The 21,656-nt window shown below is 54.3% G+C and overlaps 1 protein-coding gene across 2 annotated transcripts in view; it reads left to right on the plus strand.

Annotated features, from left to right (window-relative positions):
• Positions 1 to 4,451: 4,451 nt before the first annotated feature.
• Positions 4,452 to 21,656, plus strand: part of LINGO1 (leucine rich repeat and Ig domain containing 1) — a 197,349-nt gene continuing 180,144 nt past the window's right edge. For both annotated transcript variants that reach the window (XM_012801827.1, XM_012801829.1), the window contains exon 1: positions 4,452 to 4,723. The gene's annotated coding sequence lies outside the window, so the exon portion shown is untranslated. The remainder of the gene's footprint in view (positions 4,724 to 21,656) is intronic.

The following is a 21,656-nucleotide window of genomic DNA, read 5'->3' on the forward strand; positions in this document are numbered from 1 at the left end:
GAGATTGATGCGGTCTTATTGGAGTGGTGCCACTGGGTGAGATTTTCTGTGGGCAAGTTTTAAATGGTCAGCTGGTGAGTCTGCTGCCCTTGGTGGTGCTGACTTCAGGGTCCCAGGAGGATGACTGACAGGAAGAAACACTCTTGGCAGAGTAGCTGATGGTTATGACAAGAATTTCACTTTCCTTCATTCTCTCTCCTGTCCAGGGAGACAGGAGTAGTAAAGAATTATTCTCTTCCCTGATGGGAAAACCAAAGGCACAAACTCAGCTCTTACAGGCCCATGGGGCTCCCAGGACACTGATGCAGTGGCTGGATGGGAATGGGTGAAGGTGTACATGAGGTTGGGGTAAGGAAAGGAAGTGCCCATTTGGGAAGGGCTGAGAGAGGCCAGCTCAGGGGTGAAGGAGGGATGGGTAGGCACAGGCCAGCAGCAGGGCCCAAGGAGCCTCTCTGCCTGCTGCAGGGTTGTAGGCCCTGGAATGTGGCTCCAGTGGGGTCATTCGGTCTATAGTATTTTCTCCACCTCTTTGTTACAGGATGTGACCCAGTATCAACCAGACAGGGTAGATGATCATTCCAACCTTTATTTATAGTTATGGGGACCGGAAAGAGTGGGTACTGTCACATAGACCTTTTCTCCTTCCTCTTGCCACAGGGCCTTTGTACACATCCTCCTCTCTCTGGAGCCCTCGCTTCTCTAAGTCACTGTCTGCTGAACCTTCTGGTGCTAGATCAAATGTCACATCCTGCAAGAAGCCTCTCCTGACTCACCAGACCAGAACAGGCCCTACCTCACAGCACTTCAGACCTCTTCACAGCTGCTGGTCTGTGGATATGGCTGGAAATAGCAGAGGGGCCCTGGGCAGGCACCTACAGGGGCACTAACTCAGCTACTACAGGAGGAACCCACCAGTCCCCAGCCTCTGGTGAAGGAACTCCTCTTCCTGGAGCTGGCCTCTGACCCTGGCCCACTCATCATCATACCATGTCTGTGAAGCCTGCTATCTGCTATAAAGCAGAGGTGTCACAGCCCCTGGCCATCAGCACAAAGGTAGGACACAAGGAGTTCCCAGAGAGGCTTCCGCACCTGACTGCGTTTGTTGTAGACTTCTGGGTGTAGACTTCCTCCCATTGAGGAAAAATAGATGATGTAAATTTATATTCTTCACCCCTGTGGGGCATAGCAGCTTGTTTCTATACTTAGGGAAGAAGCTGAGACTCAGATAAGGTATGCTATGTACTTGAGGTTGCACAGCCAGCACAGCATAGCTGGAGGCATACATTTCCAAGCATAGACACAAAGGTTGTGTGGCTCCTAAGACAGGAGAAGTGAGAGAAATGGCTGGGGATGCAGACTGGAACTGCTCTGGTTGGAAGTCAGGGACTATGAGGAGAGGCTGTTTGTCTCCATCTGGCTTCCCTAGGGCCCACCTGGAAGCCCTGGATAGACTTCTCAGGAGGTGTTTTGAGCCAGAGCAGGCAACAGCCATGAGCTCATCTCCCTCGAGGCCCCCATGAAGTCTAGTAGGAAGGCAGAGGGAAAATGGCCAGGGAAGGGGGAAAGGGGAAGTAATGAGGGATTTTGGGATAGGCCCCCAAATGAAGCTCAGCTATGGGGAGGAAAGAGGATGTTTTTTGAATGCCTCCTGTGTGCTCAGCCATTCCTGTGTATTATCCCTCATGAAGTCTTTGCCAATCACCTTGTTGACTAAGTTTCTTTCTTTCTTTCTTTCTTTTTTTTAGGGTAACAAAGAGAGATTTTATTTAGGAAGAACAAAGAGAAACTTTAGAGCACTTCCAAAGGGAGTTTGGAAGTGGGTCCCTCTTGTGAAGGAGAAAAGGTGAGATCTTGCCTAAGTATTTTTATTCCCATTGTACACAGGGGGACATTGAGGCTGGAAATGGCACTGGATCTGCCTCACAACACAGTCTGGGGTCTCTACAGGTTATCTTCCTGATGGGTGGGTGTGGGGAGCCTGGCCCTTCCTGGTCTCACATCACAGCAACAGCGCCGCTGGGCTTCCCTCACTTCCAGCTCCGGTCGGCAGGGGGAGGCTGTGTTGCATCTCGCTGTGGATAAGGGCTTAGTTCTTTGGGCTTAGAGAAGAGGAAAGAAGTGGAGCGAGATGGAGAAGGCCTCTTGCAAAAGCTGCTGGGTTTGAGAAGCCCTTAGCCATGTCTCTGTATGGCTGAAAGGTGGGGTTGGTGGCTTCTGTTGAGATTTGCCCAGCTGCTTACCAGAACAAAGTTGAAACCCCAAGTTCAAGGCTTTTATTAGACCATCTTCCAGGGCCAGGTGCGGTGGCTCACACCTGTAATCCTAGAACTCGGGGAGGCTGAGGGGTTGGATTGTCTGAACTCACAGGTTTGAGATCAGCCTCAGCAAGAGCAAGACTCCGTCTCTAAAAATAGCTGGGTGTTGTGGCAGGAGCCTGTAGTCCCAGCTACTTGGGAGGCTGAGGCAAGAGAATCATTTGAGCCCAAGAGTTTGAGGCTGCTGTGAGCTATGATGCTAGGGCACTCTATCGAGGGTGACAAAGTGAGGCTCCATCTCAAAAAAAAAAAAGTAATAATAGACCCTCTTCCCCAAAACACACCAGATCTTTACATATGCTTTTCTCTTGGCATGGGATGTCCTTTCTGTTCCTCTGTGCCTGGACAATTCTTACTCATCCTTTAATACCTAGCTTCAATGTCACTTCCTCCAGGAAGCTTTCCTGGACTGCCTCCATCTCAATAGCTCCATTATACCTCTTACTCTCTCATTTTATGAAGGCAGAATTGTGTCTAAACCATTTGTGTCTCCTCAGTACTTAGGACAGGATAGGATATATAACAGAGGTTTAGTGAACAAATGGGCAAAGTGCATCCCTCTGTGGGGGCTGGGCAGCAAGGGGCTGCTGAGGTGGGAGTATTGGTGGGCAGGGGCCCAGAAGATGAAATGTTCTTGCTCTAGATCTGTTCAGGAGCCCAGAAGTGCATTTTACTCCCCAGAGGTATCATGAAGGTGTGGGGAGATCTTGGATGTGAAAGAGCTCTGCAAATGGTAGAGTGCGGTATCTAGTAGGTCTCTGTACTGCTCAACTTTGCCTTGTTCTCCTGGTAATTCAGAAGGAAGGTCGCAGAATGAGGGAGAGGGCAGGTGAGGTCTGGCAGGGGAAAGAAGGAGGTGGGATTCCGGAGGCAGAGAGCCTGCCTTGGGACTCCCCTTCTATCACTGTATCAGAGCTGGAGTTGAACCCAAAGATGATGGGAAGCAGGTCCTTCCACGGAAAGATAAACTGAGGTGCAGGGAGGGGTAAGCATTTGCCCAAGGTCACACAGCAGGAGCGTTAGGCCATCCTGTGAACCTTGTCTTTCCAGCATGACAGGTACCTTCACTCTGAGTTCAGATCTGGACAGCAGCTTCCTGATCCCTTTTCCTCTGGCCAGGCAGTCCTGGGCACCCAGTCTGCGTTAATGCACACTCCAGTCTGCCCCTAGGCTTGGTAGCTAACAAGAGCTGAGCGCCCCCTGGATGGCTTGGTCTGGGCAGCTGCCGACCGTCCTTCTCCTTGACTCACCTCCAGCCCCAGAGGGCCGAGCTCAAAGCCACGGAACAGGGCTCCTCCCGCAAGCGGCCTCGGCTGTGCCACCGCCCGGGACTGTTCCCGCGCGAGAAGGCCGCCCTCCCCGGAGCCCCCGGGTGGGGCAGGTCGAGCCGGGTGCGCTATCCCTTTAAGCCCGGGCGAGATGAGAGCTGTCAGCGGCAGCAGAGGCTAGTGCGGGACGTCGCCACCCGCCAGGCCGGAGCTAGGAGACGAGAAGCGGAGGGGGCGGCGGGGCTGGGGCGCGGCGGGTCCCCACGCCGCCCACTGCGCGCTCGAACCCTAGGCCCAGCAAACGGCGGGGGGCACCCGATGTAATGCGGAGAATGTGAGAAGCAACGCAGGGCGGTGGGGAGGAGGGGCGCCGGAGAGGGCGGCGGCAGGACAGACGGAGACAGCGGGAGAGACGGAGGACTGGGATGAGGGGCAGGTGGGAGAAAGAAGAGGAGATGCTGGAGAGGCAGTGACAGGAAAGGGACAGAGAAGCGAGAGAACTCGCGTTGGCTGGCGGTGCACAGGGGAGGAGGGAGCCAGAGCTTCTGGGCAGGAGTGCCTGAAGCCAGAGTCGGCACCTGGGCCGGGCTCAGGCCAGGAGCGCGACAGCGGCCGGGCCAAGCTAGGTGGAGGAGCGGGGACACCCACGGGGTTCTCACTGGAAGCAGCAGGGGACCTGGCGGAGCTGGCCAGGGAGGGGACGCAGAGAGCGCTCTGAGGGATCGGGCCGGCAGGGCTGGGGGGTGCTTTGTGAGCGCCCCAGGAGTGCAGAGCCGGGTGTGCGACGGCGGGGGTGTGTGCGCGCCCGTGTGTGCGCGAGTGTGAGCGCCCGGGCGGGTGGGAGCGCGCGTTAGGGATTCTGCTGGCATCGCAGCGTGGAGAGCAGGAGGCAGGAGTAGGGCGCGCAGGGGAGCGCGGGACCCTCCTGCGCACACGCACACGTCGCGCGCTCTCTCTCACACACGCACACACACACACACACGCGCACACGCCCTCCCTGCCTCGCTCGTTGCTGCCGCCACCATCTCGGAGCCCAGCCCTGCAGAGCGGGAACCCCAGCCGGAGAGAGGACCCGAGCGGAGTCGAGCCAGGGGATGCCGGCCCGCAGCGGAGCCGCGCGCGGACGGCGCGCCCGGGACGGTGAGTGTGGCGAGATCCGGACGCTGCAGAGGGGCTGTGGCCGCAGGGGCGCCGGCCGGGAGCTGGGGTATCTGCCCGCCGGCAGCGCTGCGTGCGCGGCCTCTGATTGGGCGGGAGCCTCTGGGGCAGCGGTGGGGGTGGGGTGTTGGGCGCGCCTCCGTGAGGGGCGTGAACGCGCTGAGCTGGGCGGGTGCGCGCTCGGCACCCCAGGCCGTGACCGTGCTCCCGCCCGCTGCGCGGCTCCGCCCAACTCTCACCGGCAGCTAGAACCCCTGCGACTTGGAGCAACTTTGTGGAGCCCCGGGGCGCAGTGGCTGGGAGGAGGTGGGGTGGAGGCGCTTTAATGGTGGAACTCCGGCCTATCCTTCCAGAGGAGAGAACGCAAGTGGAGAATGGGGCGGGGGCACGGGATGGGCCGCCTGGAGGGCCAGAGGGTGCGCGTCCACCGCCCCATCAAAGCAGCCGTCCGCTCTCCGGGATACCGGTGCAGCCCTGCGGCGCCACTCTGGAGCCGCTCCGGGCGCCAGACTCCTGTGACCCTGCTAGGGTCAGGCGGGACGGGCGCGGTGACAGCTCCCAGGTCCGGGAGCAAAGAGGTTGTCTTTACAGTCTGATTGAAGACATGTCAGGGGGTGGGGGTGAGTTGAGGGAATGGGGAGACTTGCCCATGTGTGTATGGGTGTGTGTCCCGCACCTTCTGTTCTGCGGGACGGGTGGCTGGAAGAAGGGAAATACCCGAAAGGTGTGCTTCACCAGACCTGGACCTCCAGGAGCTCCCAAGAGGCTGGGGAATAGGAGGGGAGTCTCTTGGCCCGCCGGGCCGGTCACTGCTTGGAGCCGTGCCCATGAGTCCTCACTGTGTTTCAAGGTTGTGGTTGTGTGCTGTGTACCGGGCTCCCCTTATGTGTCTCCTCCCATGCTCTGGTTTTGTGCTGCTTGCTGCCTGGGGAACCTCCCCATGCACGCCCCACCCCCACCCCAACTGCCAGCTCAGCCAGTCCAGCAGAGGATGTGGTCCCTGAGAGGGAAGGACCCCTGTCTCCAGAAGTAAGAGACCCAAGGAAAGGTGAAGGGGGGGTGGTCAGGAACCCCTGCAGGCCCCTTCCTTTACAAATCCTCCTTGATTCCAGGACAGGTTCTTCCTCCTCTAGGGAGCCTTCTCTGATTGCTGATTGCACCTGAATCCTTCCAGCTTAGACTTTCCTGGGGTCCTCAGCAGCCCCTGTCTATATGTCCTCTTTCCTAGTCTATTAACCTATGCAATCAGAAGTCTTGATCTCAGCCTGAATGCTGTGTAGAGGGGTGTGGTGGCTAGAACAGTCAGTATCTACTTGGGTCTCTGGGGGTATGCTAATATCTATATTTGACCAGCTTTCAGAGTTAAAACTTCCACCTCCATTATCCCTCTGGAATCTCTCAGGACCTGTGGGCATGCTTCTTGTCCATTTCACAGAGGGGGATTTTGAGACAGAGATGGATCTAGGTGAACTCCAGTATCCTAAGTCTCAAAGCAGCCCCTTTCCACTGTGAAGGGATCCTCTGATCCTGGGCTTTGGGGAGGCAGGGAGGAGATAGGAAGGGGACCCTTCTCTATTGACCTAGCAGCAGGGGCTGTGTGGCCTGCCACTAGGCCCTCCCCAGGGCAGCTCTCCTGCTGCCTGTGACAAACACCTTTCCAGGTTAGCAAAGGCTCCTGATAACCCTGGCTTGACATGTGTGACCTTTTGACCCAACCCCAGCCTGGTTAAACTAGTACTTCCTAAATTTGGGGCCAGAGTCTGTCTGTGCTATGCTTGACAATTTGTAAGCCTGGTTCCCATAAATCTTCCACACAGCTCTGGGACGTTGTTATTGTCATGAGGAGCAGAACCCTGTGTGCCACCCTCCCACACAGCCTGGTACTCTGGGCTAGGTCCTGGCATTGTTCTCTTTGGGTCTCAGAATTCCCCCTACTCTCTTGAGATCTCCATTCTGGAGCTTCTTTGTTGGACAAAGAGCTTGCCTTTGTGGGATTGGTCTCCTCAGGGAGACTACTGGGGCCACTTCCTCCCCAGGTGGCTCACCCCAGGCACCAAAGCCTAGAGCTATGAGACCCAGGCAGGTCGCTGCGACCTCATCAGTTCTGCTGACAGCCTGGATTCATCCATAGGGCCAACTCAGGCCCTTGAAAGCCTTGAGGGATGGGAGCTGTTGCCCAGGAGTCTCCTCTAGGGAAGGGGGCTGGGGCTGCTGGGAACTGGCAGGGGCTTCCTCAAACTCTTTGCGAGCTTCCACTCCCAGGTATCCTCTCCCTGTATCTCCCCCTGCTCTCTTGCTGGCTCTAGTTGACTAGTCTTTTTTAGCCATCATTTCCCCCCCTTCCCTCCTCTTTCTTTCTCTCTTTTTCTAGTGGCCCCCTGAGCTCTCGACTTTTGCCTCCTGAGTGATGACCAGTGCTCTGGGTGCCTCCTGGGTTCTTCTGGTACCTCCCCCACAACTGACTCCAGCAGGATGAGCCATAGGGATGAGGAGAGCAGGTCACCTCTTTGGCCTCTGGTCTGTTCTGCCCGGGGTGAAAATTCCAGCCAGGTGTTCCCAGCCTTCACTGACTAGGAATACCTGGCCTTTAGGAAAATGGCCACTCCCTGGAAGGGCCCTGTGTGGCCCCCTTAATTTCTCACCTCAGCCAGCCCCTGACCCTGCCATGTTTATTTCTTAAACTATAAAAGTATTACATTCTAACAAATTCAGTGATAGGAAGAGGTTGGGTGGGCTGGGCCTTGGGGGGAAAGGTTGATCGCTCAGATGGCCTTTTGTCGGGGCTGGGGGCCACCGCCACCCTGACTGGTCTCAGAATCTTTTCCATGGGTTTCTGGGGCCCAGACATCTGCTCCCAAAGACCACCCCTTACTGTTTGCTCTTTACTGCCTCAAGTCCTACCTTGAGGCTCACTCCACATTTGGGTCCCCTCCTAGTTTGAGGTGTGGACCCCCTCCCTGGATGGGCTCTGAAAGGGGAAAATCACTTCGACCTGTACCTATGGTTACAAGCAGAGTAGGCTAGGTGACTGCAGAGACACAGTGGGGGAGTGGCCAGGAACTGGAGGGCTGGTGGGGTTTTGACCTCCTGAGATGTTTTGCCATTAGATAGATGCTCAGTTAATATTTGTTGAATAAATGAATGAATGAATGGAGAATATAGGTGTGAATGAGGTCTTTCCAGGCAGATGGCACAGTGTTTGAAAAGGCATAGAGGTGGGAGGTATTGGGCAAGGGGATTACTGTGGGGTACAGTGAGTGTGGAGCAGGTGGGCACCAGACAGGAGGATCCTCAGTGCTTGGCTAAGGAATGTGGACTGATCCTGAATTCAGAGATTACAGGGTTGAAGTTCCAGAGGGACAGGATCAGATTAGCGATTTAAACCGCTCCCTCTGGTGGTCATGAGAGAGGTTGGCCAGCAGAGCTAGAGGCAGGGAGGTGGGTGGGCCTAAGGCTGCTGTGGAATCCAGGCTGGTGGTGAGGACAACAGCAGAGACAGGCACTGCACCTGCCTTTGTCAAGAAGGCAAAAGGGCCATGGATGGAGCAGTCTGGGTCTTCAGAGTGGGGTGAGGGCTCAGGTATCTCCAGTTCTACCTCCTGGGCATACAGAGGTGGCAAGTGTCTTGAAATCACAGATACAGCTGCTAGTACTGGCCCTGCCACTGTGCATACTTGGGTAAGCCTCTGAGGCCCTGGTGCTTGCCTCAATTTCTATGTCTGTAAAATGGACACATTTGTTTATCTCCCTGGGTAACTGGAGTGAGTTGGGGTGGAAGTTTGTAGCCCGGGAAGAGGGCTACAGAAGGAAGAGGTAGACAGGTGGTCAGCATTGCTATTTGACAGAGGAAGATCTTGAGGCTGGGAGAGGGGCGGTGACTAGCAAAGGTTATAAAGCAAGTTGGGCACAGGGCACTCCAGCCTGGGGTTTTCCTGGCTGTGCCTGGGGCTTGCTGGGCAGGAGTGGGTGGGGTGGCTGGGCCTCCAGGCCTCTGCAGAGGACGTCCTCATGCAGTTGTTTCGGCAGTCCAGCTGTCATGGAGCATATGGGGCCATATGGCCACATCAGGGAAAGTGCCGGCCAGCCGCTGGAGGAGGGATAGCAGCTGCCACCGTGGCCTTCTGGGTCTGTATGGGCACTGCCAGCCACTAGGGTCGAGCAGGCGGGGACTGAAATGGAACTTCACTGTCCAGGTTGGTTTGGACATAGAGGCTGGGCCTTGGCAGGCAGCCCAGTTCCTGCACCCATCTGCCAGGGCAGCCGGACAGGCAGCTCCATGCCCAGGACTGATCCAATTAGCTCAAGACCAGCTGTGCCAGCCACCCCGTCACAGGTCCCACCCAGCTCTGATGGCCTTGCTGGTCCATGAGCCATGAGACGGCACAGTGACTCTGATGTCAGGGTCTGGGCCTCAGTGGAGTGAGAGTGTGTGTGTGTGTGTGTGTGTGTGTGAGAGAGAGAGAGAGAGAGAGAGAGAGAGATGCATCTGCATCCTGAGTGTTGAGCCTGAAGCTCTGAGACTTTGGGGGTATGGAGTGGCTCATCAAATCAGCCTGGTAGGATCAAAAGGATCTGGGCTTGGGTGCTACATGGAACTGTGTTTGAACCTCAACTTAGCTCCTATCAAGGTGGGTGAGCTTGGGCAAGTCATTTTATTTTCTGAGCCTCACTGGGGGGAATGACACCTCATAGGGATGTCATCAGCATATGTTGAAATGATACATGTAAATCAGGCATGGTAAAGTCTTGGTAAATGTTAGCTCATATTTTGTTCTGTGCAAGAGAGGGAAGTAAGTTTCAGTGTCTGGACTCTAGTAAAGAGGAGCCTTATTTTCCAGGGCAAAATTTGCTATGTAATTTTCTATGTTTTTATGTTTCTCCTGTTTAGCCCTCCTGGTATTTCTATAAAGTAGGCAGATAGCATCGCTCCATTTTACAGATGAGGAAACAAAGGCTGGGAGTGGGGAAGTGATTGTTCAGAAGTCACACAGTGATTTGGGATTGACTTTGTCTCTGGGTTCCTGGTCCAATGGTTTTGCTCCACAGGTAGGCTTCCCACACTGCTGGGGAGGAGAATGAGGAGAAGTGGCTTTGTCTTCTGTCTAGACCAAGCTTGGGGATTCAAAGACTCCCTGCCCAGCCCTATCTCCATTATAGGTGTAGGGATAGGCTGTCATGGTGACCAGCAGCTAATCCCGGCAGGGGGTGATATGAGGGATGCTCAATGAGGCAGCATGTGCTGCATTTTTCTGTCTGCTCCAGCACAAGGAGGGGCTGAGAGTGGGCAGCCTTCTGGAGGGCAGGAGATGCCAGGGAGGAGTGAGTGGTGGACCTTTGCTTGCCAGCCATGCCAAAGTGAACAAGCCTCAGCCTTCTGAGGCAGAGAGGAGGGCACTGGGCCCTGCCCTTGACCAGCTGGGTGACCTTGGGCAGGGAGTCACCTGGAAGCTCCCTCTTCGAGCTTCAGTTTCCCTCTTTGTAAGCTGGAGAGAATGATTTTACTGCTTGCTTTATAAGGCTGTTGTTTGAGGGTATAATGTAAATATGTATTTTCATACATGGTAGGGAATAAAAATAAAAATATGATACTCCTCAGATCCCATGGAATCTCCCATCCTACAATTAGATGATCCTATGATCATTGAGTGATTCACTAGTTGGACACTTCCTCTGGGTCTGGCTATGCTGGGTGTTATGGTAACCAGCCTCTGTTCTCTTGGGGTGTGCAGCTTGGCAGTAACTGTGGATGATGCCTCCTGGGTACATGCTGGCTGGCATGCTCCTACTCAACACCCTTCCAGTACTCCCTGTTACCTCCAGGCTAGCAGTCAGACCCCTCAGCACCTTGTACAGTCTGATGGTCCCACACCAGCCCTCTCCCACCGGGACTACTCTGCATTCCCTGGGCTTCAGCCAAATGCTGCTCACTCCCCCTTCACATACACTGGCTTTCCTTCCTCCATAGCCTGAATGTGCTTCCTGACAGTTCTTCCCCCATCTCTGCCCATGTAGATCCCACACCCTTTTCAAGAATGAGCTCACATGTCACATTAAAAAAAAAACCTTTGCCTGGTCACCCCAGCTGGAAGTAGGTGATCCTTCCTTAGAACTCTGGGATCAGTGTATCTGCTTTACTTTTACTGAACATTAACTGTGCACCTACTATGTGTGAGGCAGTTTTTCTTTCTTTGTGGCTTGGGAATGCTTTGGTGGCAGGGACTGGGCTTATCTGTCTTGGGTATCTGGCATGCCTGGAGGCCAGATAAGGCTGATCAGTGACATGCAGAGCATCCCTTGGGATGTCTGTGGCCACTACCACTTCCTCCCTGAGTGGCCGCTTGGGTCTGGGGATGTGGGCTAGGCCCAGGACATCTGTTGGAGAAGCTCCCGAGTTATGTGCAGCTTTTCTGCTGAGGTACTTACCGCAGGTACATTCCTCCCTGTCTCTGGTGTCTCCACCAGACTGGGGCAGGGACGCTCAGTCACTGACCATACATAACTCTCCCTGATGAATTGCATGGCACTCAGCAATTAGCAATTGATTATTTAGGGTACCAATAACTCTTCATTATTGATTGGCGGAGGTGGGCCTGGCCATTGTTAGCGGGGGTCAGCTGGGGCTGGCTGGGAGATTGCCATCATGGCCATTTATTTCTGACCAGGAAGTTCAATAAACAGCTAGAGAAAAGAGGTACAGGCCTCCTTCTCTTTGACCCACTCAGCCAGGGTTGGGATAGAGGGTTGGGAGGAGGGAGAATTGGGACAGATGGGGAACTTGTTCACTCCCACCTCCCTGTGTTCTCCACCTTCTTTATTTTGCCTCTAGTCTCTCCTGGCCGTGGGTCTCAGCTTCCCCATCTATTAAATGGGGATTTCGTTCTCTTTGTATTTTCTTTGTAGGGTAACGCTTTGCCTTTGAATGAGATGGCCAGGTAGTCACTGACTTGTTATCACAAAGGGGGACATTTTGAAGCTCCATGGGTTGAGCCAGTATAATGAGTCCCAGTCAAGGCTGCTCTGCAAAGAGGATGGGGAGATGGGTGGGTGGGGAGGAGGGTAGCAGGAGAGCAGTCACCTCAGTAAAGCGCTAGGCCTGGCTTCTGAATGTGCTAAGCCTTCTACTTGTGCAGCCAAGGCTCAGTGGAATTTGTGAAAAAGCAATTTCTAGGGAAACAACATAAAGGAGATGGTAGGGGGGACATTTAACCTACTTAGGAGACCCAGTTGCCTTTCAGACACGCCAGGAACACAGAGTAGTGTTTGTGGGGCTCCTGGCTCACGTGATAATGCTATTTTTTAAAAACAGTTTTTGTTAGGAACATTTTCAGACATAACAGGCATGTAAAAAGGTGGAGAGAATAGTACAGGGAACTCTTATATACCCAGATTTAATAATCATTGACATTTTGCCACATTTTGCTTTATCCTTTTTTTCTGAAGTATTTTAAATTATAGGTATCATGACATTTCACCTCTAAATATTTCAGCATTCATCTCTAAAATTTAAGAGAAAATATTTCTGTCTAACCTCAAGTGGTCTCAAATTTCTTTTCATTCTGCTGTCCTTGGGAGATGAGGATGTGACAGATGGAGAGACTGAGGCCTGTCCAAGGTCACATAGGTCACATAGCAGAGAAGGGGAGGGAGAAGGTGGGAAATAGGGGGTGGTCTGTGTGTGTTGTCCAGGACTGGGTAGACATGGGGACAGGGGGCAGGGAGAAGGGGGCAATGGTCTGAGGCTACACTGGTGGCAGGGGGTCCCTTGGCTCAGGCTGGAGGTTCTACCTAGAAACAAGAGATGACCCTCTTTTAGATCGTCACTCTTCCTTTTGTTTGCTGTGGGGATTAATCAGGAATTGCAGTGTGAGGAAAATCTGCAACAACTTCTTGTTTATTGTTTAATTTAGGAAAGTGTGATCAGGCTCTGGCCATGTAGAGCAGGCCAAGGGAGCCTCCGATGGCACAAGGAGCTGGGCTGCCACCAGCAGCCTCTCTGGGGGAGCAATTGATAAGGCAGTAGGAAGGCTGGAGGCAGGACAGGTTAGTATCCAAGTTGAGATGGCCAGGAGGCCTGTTGGAATTGGGGAAGATGTATGTTGGGGCTTGGGGTTGAGCCTGAGACCTGGGCTGGGCCAAAGACTCTGTGACCTCAGCAAAGAGATGAGAGTGAGACTCCAGGGGGCAAGCTCCTGGGGTGCCTGCAGAAATGGGAGGCGCTGGCTGCCTCTGGCCATACCGAGGAGCCATTCTTTGTCTTGCCTGGGCATGGGCTCCTCCCTGGGGAGGTTTTGATAGGATAAGTGTCTTCCAGCAGCCTCAGGCCACTGCAGATCTCTCTGGACTTCCCTGCTGCCTCAGAGGTCGGGGTGATCTGCCCCGCAGCACCTGTACAGGCCTGGGATTCCCTGAGGGGGTGTGTGTGGATGTCCAAGTATGAAATTAGAGAATCCTGGGACTAGAAGGCAGCCTCAGAGATGATCTCATTCCTCCTATAGGTTCCAAATAAGGAAACTGAGGCACAGGGAGTGGCCAATTTTGCCTCGGGTCTTGGGTGTCACAGTGAAGTGCAGAGCCTTGGCATTAAAACAGGTGTCTGGCTTCCCAGTCCCAGGATCCCCTGCTTCCAGGACTTTTGGTTCAGGACCACCGAGTGCTCCCTGGGTGTGGTGGGGAAGAGACCAGCCCAGCTATGGAAGGGCTGCGGGGTCTAGGGATGGGTGCGGGGTTCCTCTGTTAGGGCCTGTCCTCCTCTCCCTTCCCCTCCCTCCTCCTCACCTCTTTTAAATATTTTTTTGGCCAGGGCCAGGTTTGAACCCACCACCTCCGGCATATGGTACGGGGCGCCCTGCACTCTTTTGAGTACACAGGTGCCGCCCTCCTCCTAACCTCTTATGTGTGCACACATGTGTGTGTCCATGCATATGAGTGTGTGTGTGTGTAAAAGCCTTGTTATTGGTGGAGAAAAGGGGTGTGCAGGTTGAGGAGGAGGACTCAGTGGGGTGTTTTGACACTGGTCTCCTGTCGTTTCCCCCGCCCCCACAACAGGTAGTGCCCTGGTTAGAGCCAGGCTTACTGTTGAGCTCATTTCTCTAGGTCAGTAGGGGAGAGAGTGGGAGAGGTTCCTGGGAGAAATGCAGCCAGAGGAGGAGCAAAGGACAGAGACATCAAAATACCTTTGATCTCTGGTCCAGGTCCCTGCAGTGGTGCCAGACCCTTCATGGAGCCTGTGAGTTCTCTGCAGCTGGAGAGGGAGGGGAAAAGCATCTCTTCTCCAACAAGCAGCTGTGAGGGCTGGAGCACATTGCCACCTCTCCTGGGCAGCTGTTTTCTCCCTGGTAAAATGAGGTAGGCACAGCTCTCTTCTGCTCTGAGAGCGAGGTAGGGAGCACAGGTCATGGCTGTCTGTTGGCCTGTCCTTTACTCCCCTGCTGGGTAGGAAGTGAGTCACATGAAAGAGCACAGATCCTTGTTGTCCCCCAACACCACTCGGCCTTTCCCCTGCTCTCCCAGTGCTCTGGGGTAGGGGAGAGAGCTCTGTGCCTGCAGGGCAGGGATTAGTGGGCAGGGCCCCATCGCTATATGTTTCCAGACTGACTATGTGCTAGACTTCAGGTGGGCCCTGGAAGAATGTCACTCTTATTAGTGTGCACAATTGCTCTGCAAGTGGACATCACTGACTTCCTTTTACAGATGAGGAAGCTGAGGTTCCAAGGGGTCACCTACCTGGTCAGTGGTGGGCTAGGATGTGAGCTCAGCACTGCCCGACTTCCCTGGGTCATGCTGCCTCTGAGGCCTGGTTTCTGCTCTCAGCTGGAGCAGTGACTGCTGCTCCTTGTGTCTTAGTGTTTGCCTTTGTTTTTGGGGGCTGGGAGGATGGGGTGGGGGGCTGAGCTGTAGGCCCAGGCTGGAGGGAAGGTGTGCTATTTATCCCTCAGGGAGGCTGGGCCTCCATTCTCCTCCTCTGCCTGGCCTGGCAGCTTTTAAGGGCTCTGCCTGAGGCTTACCACTGTTTTTGGAGGAATCCTCCCTAAGCCAAGTAAAATGAGAGGATCTCTTGCCCTGTGCCCAGGGATTGGGCCTCCATGTGTGTGCAAAGCTCTTTAGAGACTCCGGCGCCCTTTGCTCCCAGCTGGTACGTGCCTTTGGAGAGAACATTTGTTGGGTGACTTCATGGTGGCATGGAGTCCTATGTGCACATGTGTGAGCCGTGTTAAAGCCTGGAGAGTCACACCTAAGGGTGAGCTTGAAGTAGGGCAGAGGGGTGGCAAGTGCTTTCCGTATATGACCCTGTGAGGTATGTACTATTACCACCCCATTTAATAGATGAGAAAACCGAGGCTCAGAGAGAATGAGGGACTTGACAAAGATCACATAGCTAATGAATGGAGGAGCTGGTGTTCAAACCCAGGAACACTTGCTTCCAGCCTAAGGGACGCTGTCTTGTATGTGTAGGTAGTCTGTGCTGCAGCAAAGAAGAAGGATGTTAGGTTTCAGGAGGAGGGGGCTGCTCTGTATTTCGAGAGAGGCAGCCAAGGGTCCAGTGAAAGTCCAGATGATGTCTGGGTCACTGCCAGAGGGCTGGCTAGAAGTCTAGCCATTGGTTAGCATGGCGCAATCTTGGTTCAGCATCTTCCCTGGGTCTGTATCCTCAAACTTGCCTGTCCTCTCTCTCCAGGGAGTGGTGCACATTCCTTCTGTTCCCTTCTCAGGGCAAAGGCCTGGCCGTGAGACTGAGTGTGGCCGCTCAGAAGACAGCCGGGGCCGTGTGCCATGTGGGGGAGCTGCTGCAGATGAGGCTGGAGAGGGGCCCGTGCTGTGCGGGCCTCAGTGCCAGCCTGCAGTGGGGATGTTCTATGGATTTTAAGTTGGGCAGAGTTGTAGCCGGGTCTGAGGTTTACAGGGATGGATCTGCAGTGGCTGGGGTCACATGTGGTGGGGAAGGGGGCAGCTGGGGAAGGGCTTCTCTCCCCTTGCCCAGGCCGGGGGGGTCAGGCTGAAGCTGCTCATCTCCTCCTTGCCTGCCGTTCTTTTCCCTCCCATTCCCCGCCTCCTGGAACATGAGGCTGGGGTGTGAGCAGGGGGTCCCTGGCCCTTTCCAGACCCTCCCTCAGAGACTGCAAATATTTTGTCTCCGCTATCTCTGCTGCTGGAAATTGCTGCTTTTTACGCCTTTTTTTCTTTTGCTTGTTACAAACGAACGCTGGAAAAATTCCGTGCCGGGCGCTCGCTCTGTTGCTTCTGCTTGTGCCCAGAGTCCCCTCCAAAAACTCTAATTGCTTTTAAGCTGTGATAGTTGGCAAAAGCAATTTTCTTTACATTATGGAGAAAAGGGGAAAATCCGCCGGATTTCTTCTTCCTTTTTTTTTTTCCTTTTTGACTCCAACCTTTCATTTTGCGCTCCCATCACTGCGTCAATGGTCCTGGGAGAGAAATGGGGAAGAGAAGATATAGGCAGGGAGGCAAGAACACCCACGGGCAGGGCTCTTTGTCTGGGCCTTAGTTTCCCCATACATAAAGCAGTTCTCTGTCTCTGTTCATTTGAGAGACATTCTCTGGGCCTATTCGCTGGAAGCAACTTGAGGGCAAGGACTGGCTCCCTTTTGTGGGCTCCTGCGCTCAGCACAGAGCCTGACACATAGTAGGTGCTCAGTGAAGATTGTTGCCTGAATAAATCTCTCTCCCTAGTACTTTGTCAAGCACTAGGAGTGCACAGGATGGATCAGAAGCCTCAGAAAGCTCCCTGATCAGAGAGGCACCATTGCACAAAATTACCATATTACTGCGTTGCAGTACAGGTGGGTGCTGGGTACTAGGGGCACAGGGCAGAGCAAGCCAGGGGAGCAGAGGAGTTGGGGGAGAAAAGCATAGAAGAAAAACCCTAGGGCTGCATTTTGAAGAGGAGGCAGGAGTTTGAGGTCCACTGGGCTGAGAAGGAGGGAATTCTAGACAGGAACTCGTGTGTGCAGAGACAGGGAAGTTAGGTGCAGCTGGAGCTGAGGTTGCCCATGTGGGTCGGAGCTGCTGGGGAGAGCTTTGTTGGGAGAGGTTGGGAGTTTGGTCTTGATCTCAAGATAATGGGGACCCCTGGAGGGGGTTCTGAGCAGGAGACTTGTATAGGGAAGATTCCTCTGGCTTTGTAGTGCGGCTGATGGAGGGGAGGGCTGCTCACAAGGGGGAGCTGGTCATTGGGAGCCTGGGGAGCATAGGAGGATGGCAGTGTGACTTTGAGTCAAACCCAGGGACCCAAACCCAGGTGCTCACCTTGTCTGCCCATGCCGCAGTGAGAGATGTTCCAGGTCTTCCCTGCCCCCTGGGTGGGGGCCTCCTGGTGTAGCTGGGGAGGCAGGTGTCCACTTTGTAGGTTTCTGCTGCTGTAGTTGGGTCTGCTTCACTGTTCTCCAAAGTGTACAGCTCTTTACAGTTTATAAAGTCCACTCGCCTCTGACCCCTCAGTAGACCAGGAAACAGTCCCCTGAGCTGACAGACGTAGGTCCAGCTCGCATCAGGGTCCTGCAGGCAGGTGTGGCTGGGATGGGGATTTGAACTCAAGCAGCTGCCCCCACCACCTCTACTGAGCACCCGTCTCCACCCCCAGCCCTCTCCTCTTCTCCCTTCCTGAGCCCTGTGCTCCTTCCCTGTTTGCAGAGCATGTGGGGCTTTTCAAAAGCATTAATGATAGAAAATAAATTGGAATCGGAGAGGAATCATCGCCGGGCATTCTCGGAGGGCCGCCTCTGCCCTTGTGTCTCTCAGCCATATTGAAGCCGGCAGCCAGACCAGAATATGAATGAGTCTGGGGCCAGCACTGCTCTTCATCTGCCGGGAGGCCCTCCCTGGTCAGAAGGCACTCAACAGCGGCAAAGCTGTTTGCAGCAAAGCCTTGGGGTCTGCTGGGTGTCACTGGCCAGTCACTGATTTCTCTGGGATGGAGTGACACTCCCAGGAGAGATGGTGGGATTCCTAGGTTAGGCTTTCACTCCCAGAGCCCTCTGCTGGGGTCCCAGCTCTGAGGTTAGCCCCAGGTAGGGTTAGGTGTCCCTGCCTGAGGGAGGAAGCACACCTAAAACCGTCAGTGGCTCCTCAAAGTTTGGGCTCCTCATCTGGGTATCTAAGGCCTTCTGTGTGATTGACACTCTTGTCCTGTTCCCTCCAGGAAGCCTTCTTGGTCACTCCCACCTCACACTTGGTTTTCCATGTTCAAGCTTCTTGTAGCCCTTCAAGCCTAACAGGGACTGGCAGGTAATGAGTGGAGACTGTGGCAGTGTGGGGACACTGGGAGTACCCCTTGGGGAGCCTTGCCACAGGCACTTCCACACACAGCTTTGCTAAGGAGACAGTGGCCATGCAGCACAGCCATGGTGCTTGTCTGCCTACTGATCCTGGCCTCTGCCACATCACCCTGTCTTTCCACGGCAGGCCCAGCAGGACACAGGATGGGTACCTGGATGGGCTTCCCATAAAGCATCAGAGGTTCTGGAAACCTGGGAAGTTACTCAGGGTAACCCTCTTGTATAGAGATGGGGAAGCTGAGGCTCAATGATGGGTAATAGGTGCAAGATCCCCTGTTGTCCAAGCAGACAGGGCATCTATGCCTTTTTTTTTTTTTTTTTGAGACAGAGTCTTAAGCTGTCACCCTGGGTTGAGTGCTGTGGCATCCCAACTCACAGTAACCTCAAACTTTTGGGGTTAAGCGATTCTCTTGCCTCAGCCTCCCAAGTAGCTGGGACTACAAGTGCCTGGCTATTTTTTTTGTTGCAGTTGTCATTGAGCTGGCCTGGGCTGGGTTCAAACTCACCAGCCTTGGTATTTGCAGCTGGTGCTGTAACCACTGTGCTATGAGCGCTGAGCCACATCCGTGCCTTGTTAATCTTATTAACAGCTCAAGCTGTTGCCCTGGGTAGAGTGCTGTAGCATCACAGCTCACAGCAACCTCCAACTCCTGCGCTCAAGCAATTCTCCTGATTCCACCACCCAAGTAGCTGGGACTATAGGCGCCGAGCCGAGGACAAGAGTTTTTATACCCCTGTTTTATGGAGAAGGAAAATAAGGCTCAGGGTGGCTGGATCAGGGGACACTGCAGGTCTGCATTTGAACCAGTCTGTTGGAGCCTCGGTGCCAGCTGTCTCTTTCTGGCAGGATTATGGGGTGCTGAAGCGTGCACTGAATCCCCTAAGGTGGGGAAGGTGGGTCTGTGCCTGGAGTAAGCCCTACCACTAACTCCCTGTGAGACCCCCAAGGCCAGGCTGAGGGAGGCCCCTGAAGGGTTCATGGGGAGCCAAGGGCCCACTGAACCACTGTTGCTCTGGACCTGGCTGCCAGCTCTGCTCAACACTTCTGTTCAGCTCCTGGGCTCCCTTAGCCTCAGCTCAGGCTCATAAGAAACTTCTTGCTTCTGTCATCTCCATGGTCACTGTGTTGTGGGAGGTGATGACTGCAGTCCTAGGAGGGGTCTGGAGCTCTGCAAGCCCAGTTAGCTGTAAGGGGCAGGCTGCTCAGCCAGCCCCCACTTCCAGCTGAGGGGAGAGGGATTCAGGACATGGCAAGGTGGGCAGACTGCCTAGACCCAGGACTACACACTCAGTCCCATGGCCTGAAGCCAGGGCCACCCAGCCATGCTCCTTTGTATCCTTCCATACGGAATGGACTCACAGGGACTTCTTGTCTAGCCCTGAGGCATAAGATGGGGAAACTGAGGCCCAGAGAGTCTGAGAATGAGACTCAGGGTTGCCACTCACTCATGCTCAACTCTGCCTGTCCAGCCTGTGCTCTCACCCTCCCTACCGAGATAGCCCTGGCCATCTTGGACAGCTCCCTTCCCTGCTCAGAGCCAGCATCTATTCCCAGTGACTCACAACGGAGTCCTGGCTTGGAGCCCAGGAACACAGGACCTGTACTAGCCCTGGCCCAACAGATGCCCCTGATGTGCCTGTGGGTGTCATGCCTTCAGACTTCTCTCCATTGGGGTGAGCCTTGCTCCATTTCTACTTGGTGCTTCTGACTCTGTGATCTGTGGGCCCCTTGGGGAATCTGATGGAAACCATGAGCCCTGTGTTCAAAACGGGAGCTCCATCCCTCCTGCACACACATACACTCAGTCTTGTGGAATTTTGGTACCCTAGAAATTTATAGCATTGCAAGCCTTCCTCAAAAGAATAGAAAGAGAGGAAGTCAACAACTTAATGGGACATTAAGTAGTACCCCTTCCCTGGGGATCCCAGTTAGGAACTCTGGCTTTAATCATTTGTCACCTGTTGCACTGACCTAGGCTGGGAAGGTATTACAGACTGCAGACTGCAGACTGCAGAGCAGACTCCTCTGCTCTGTCTTGCTGCTTAAGAAAGTCCCACTGGGTACCAGGCTTAGAGTGCTGTAGTAACCCATTCATTTATTCTACAAACTTTTGTGTCTGATGCTTCCGGGCCAGGCCTGGGCCAGTCTCTGGAGCACAGAGGAAAATAAGACCCACCCCAGGAAGCCAGACTTGTCAGCAGTCACAGCTTGGGGGATGAGGGCAGAAGTGAGCACAGAGTGGGGTTACCAGAGGGGCTTCTGTCCCAGTCTACAGGGAGAGGCTTCTTGGAGGATACTGGGAACTGGTAGGAAAGAAAGGGCATTGCCAGCAGAGAGATTATTAGATGCAAAGGCCCAGTTTTGTCAGAGAGGACAGGAGGCCTTGTCTGATTGGAAGGGAGGCACTGGGATGAGGCAGGAAGCTGGAGGCCAGTTGGGGATGAGGTGGGCCCAGGAAGGAATGTGAGAGGGAGCAGCAGGGAGCCATAGAGGGGTGTGGACCAGGTCACTTATGGTTGGAGCTGCATTTTGGAATGCTTCCCTGCCTTCTGCAGTTGGAACTTGACTGTGGAGGCAGAAGACCTGGAGGATGCTGTTGGGGCCCGATTGGGAGGGATTTGCTGGTCCTTCCTGTCCCTGCCTCAGTTTACCTCCGTCGGTCTTCTAGAGGCAGGTGAGACATTAGCTCTGCAAACAAATGCTTAAGGGAAGGGGACCTTCTGGAACTGGAGGCAGTGTCAGGCTTCTTCTGGGCACTTCCTCCTCTGAATTTGTTGATTGACTGACAAGTGGGAGGGGCACTTCCAGACAGGTCTGATTTCTGGGGTTTGTCATCTGCTCTGGTTTCTGCTCAGGCCTGCTGGCTTCCCACATGTCCTAACGTGCACATAGACACGCACACATGCGCGCGTGCACACAGAATCCTCTTGCTGATGGGACCACCCCAGGGGCACATGCCAGGCCACAGATGTACCATATAAATACGGACAGGTTTACTGGGTTCCTTTCCCTGCAGATACAAACGCACCCCCTCTCTGCTATTATCCCTGCAAGTGACAACACACAGGCACACACACCCCTGCTCTAAATTACAGACATGCCCACACACCACTAGGAGTCTGCCCATCCTCTGGAGTTCACCCTTGTAGACCTGCCCTCTCTGAACACATACCTATACACTGGGTCGCCTCTCCTTGCGACCCCTCTCTCTGTACACATAAGGGGAAACACACACCTAGCTTCTCCCTCCCTCCAGCACAGGAGCCTTGACACCACTCTGTCCTGGGTCCTGGAGTTTTCTGCAAAGGACCCTCCCATGTTACTTTCATCCCCCGGGCTTCCCTCAGTCTCAGCCCCAGGTTCCCCAAGTCTGTGTCTGTCCCTGGATTTTCTGGATACCTAGAGAAATCTCTTGACTCCAGCCTCTGCTGGAGCTGTGCTGAGCAGCTGCAGGCCTGGGATGCCTGCAGGCCCCTGTCCCTCTGGATGTGTGGGAATGCCAGCCTGCAGTTCTCAGGTTCAGGTTCTCTGGTCCCTGCATTGTACCTGGAGCATCCCTGCTTAGATCTGCATTTCACATTAGGGTCTGGGAAAGATTAAAAAATAACAACAGCCCACAAACTCT

This window comes from Otolemur garnettii, unplaced genomic scaffold, assembly GCF_000181295.1.
Source record: "Otolemur garnettii isolate 467f Iridium unplaced genomic scaffold, OtoGar3 scaffold00011, whole genome shotgun sequence".
Lineage (NCBI taxonomy): Eukaryota > Metazoa > Chordata > Mammalia > Primates > Galagidae > Otolemur > Otolemur garnettii.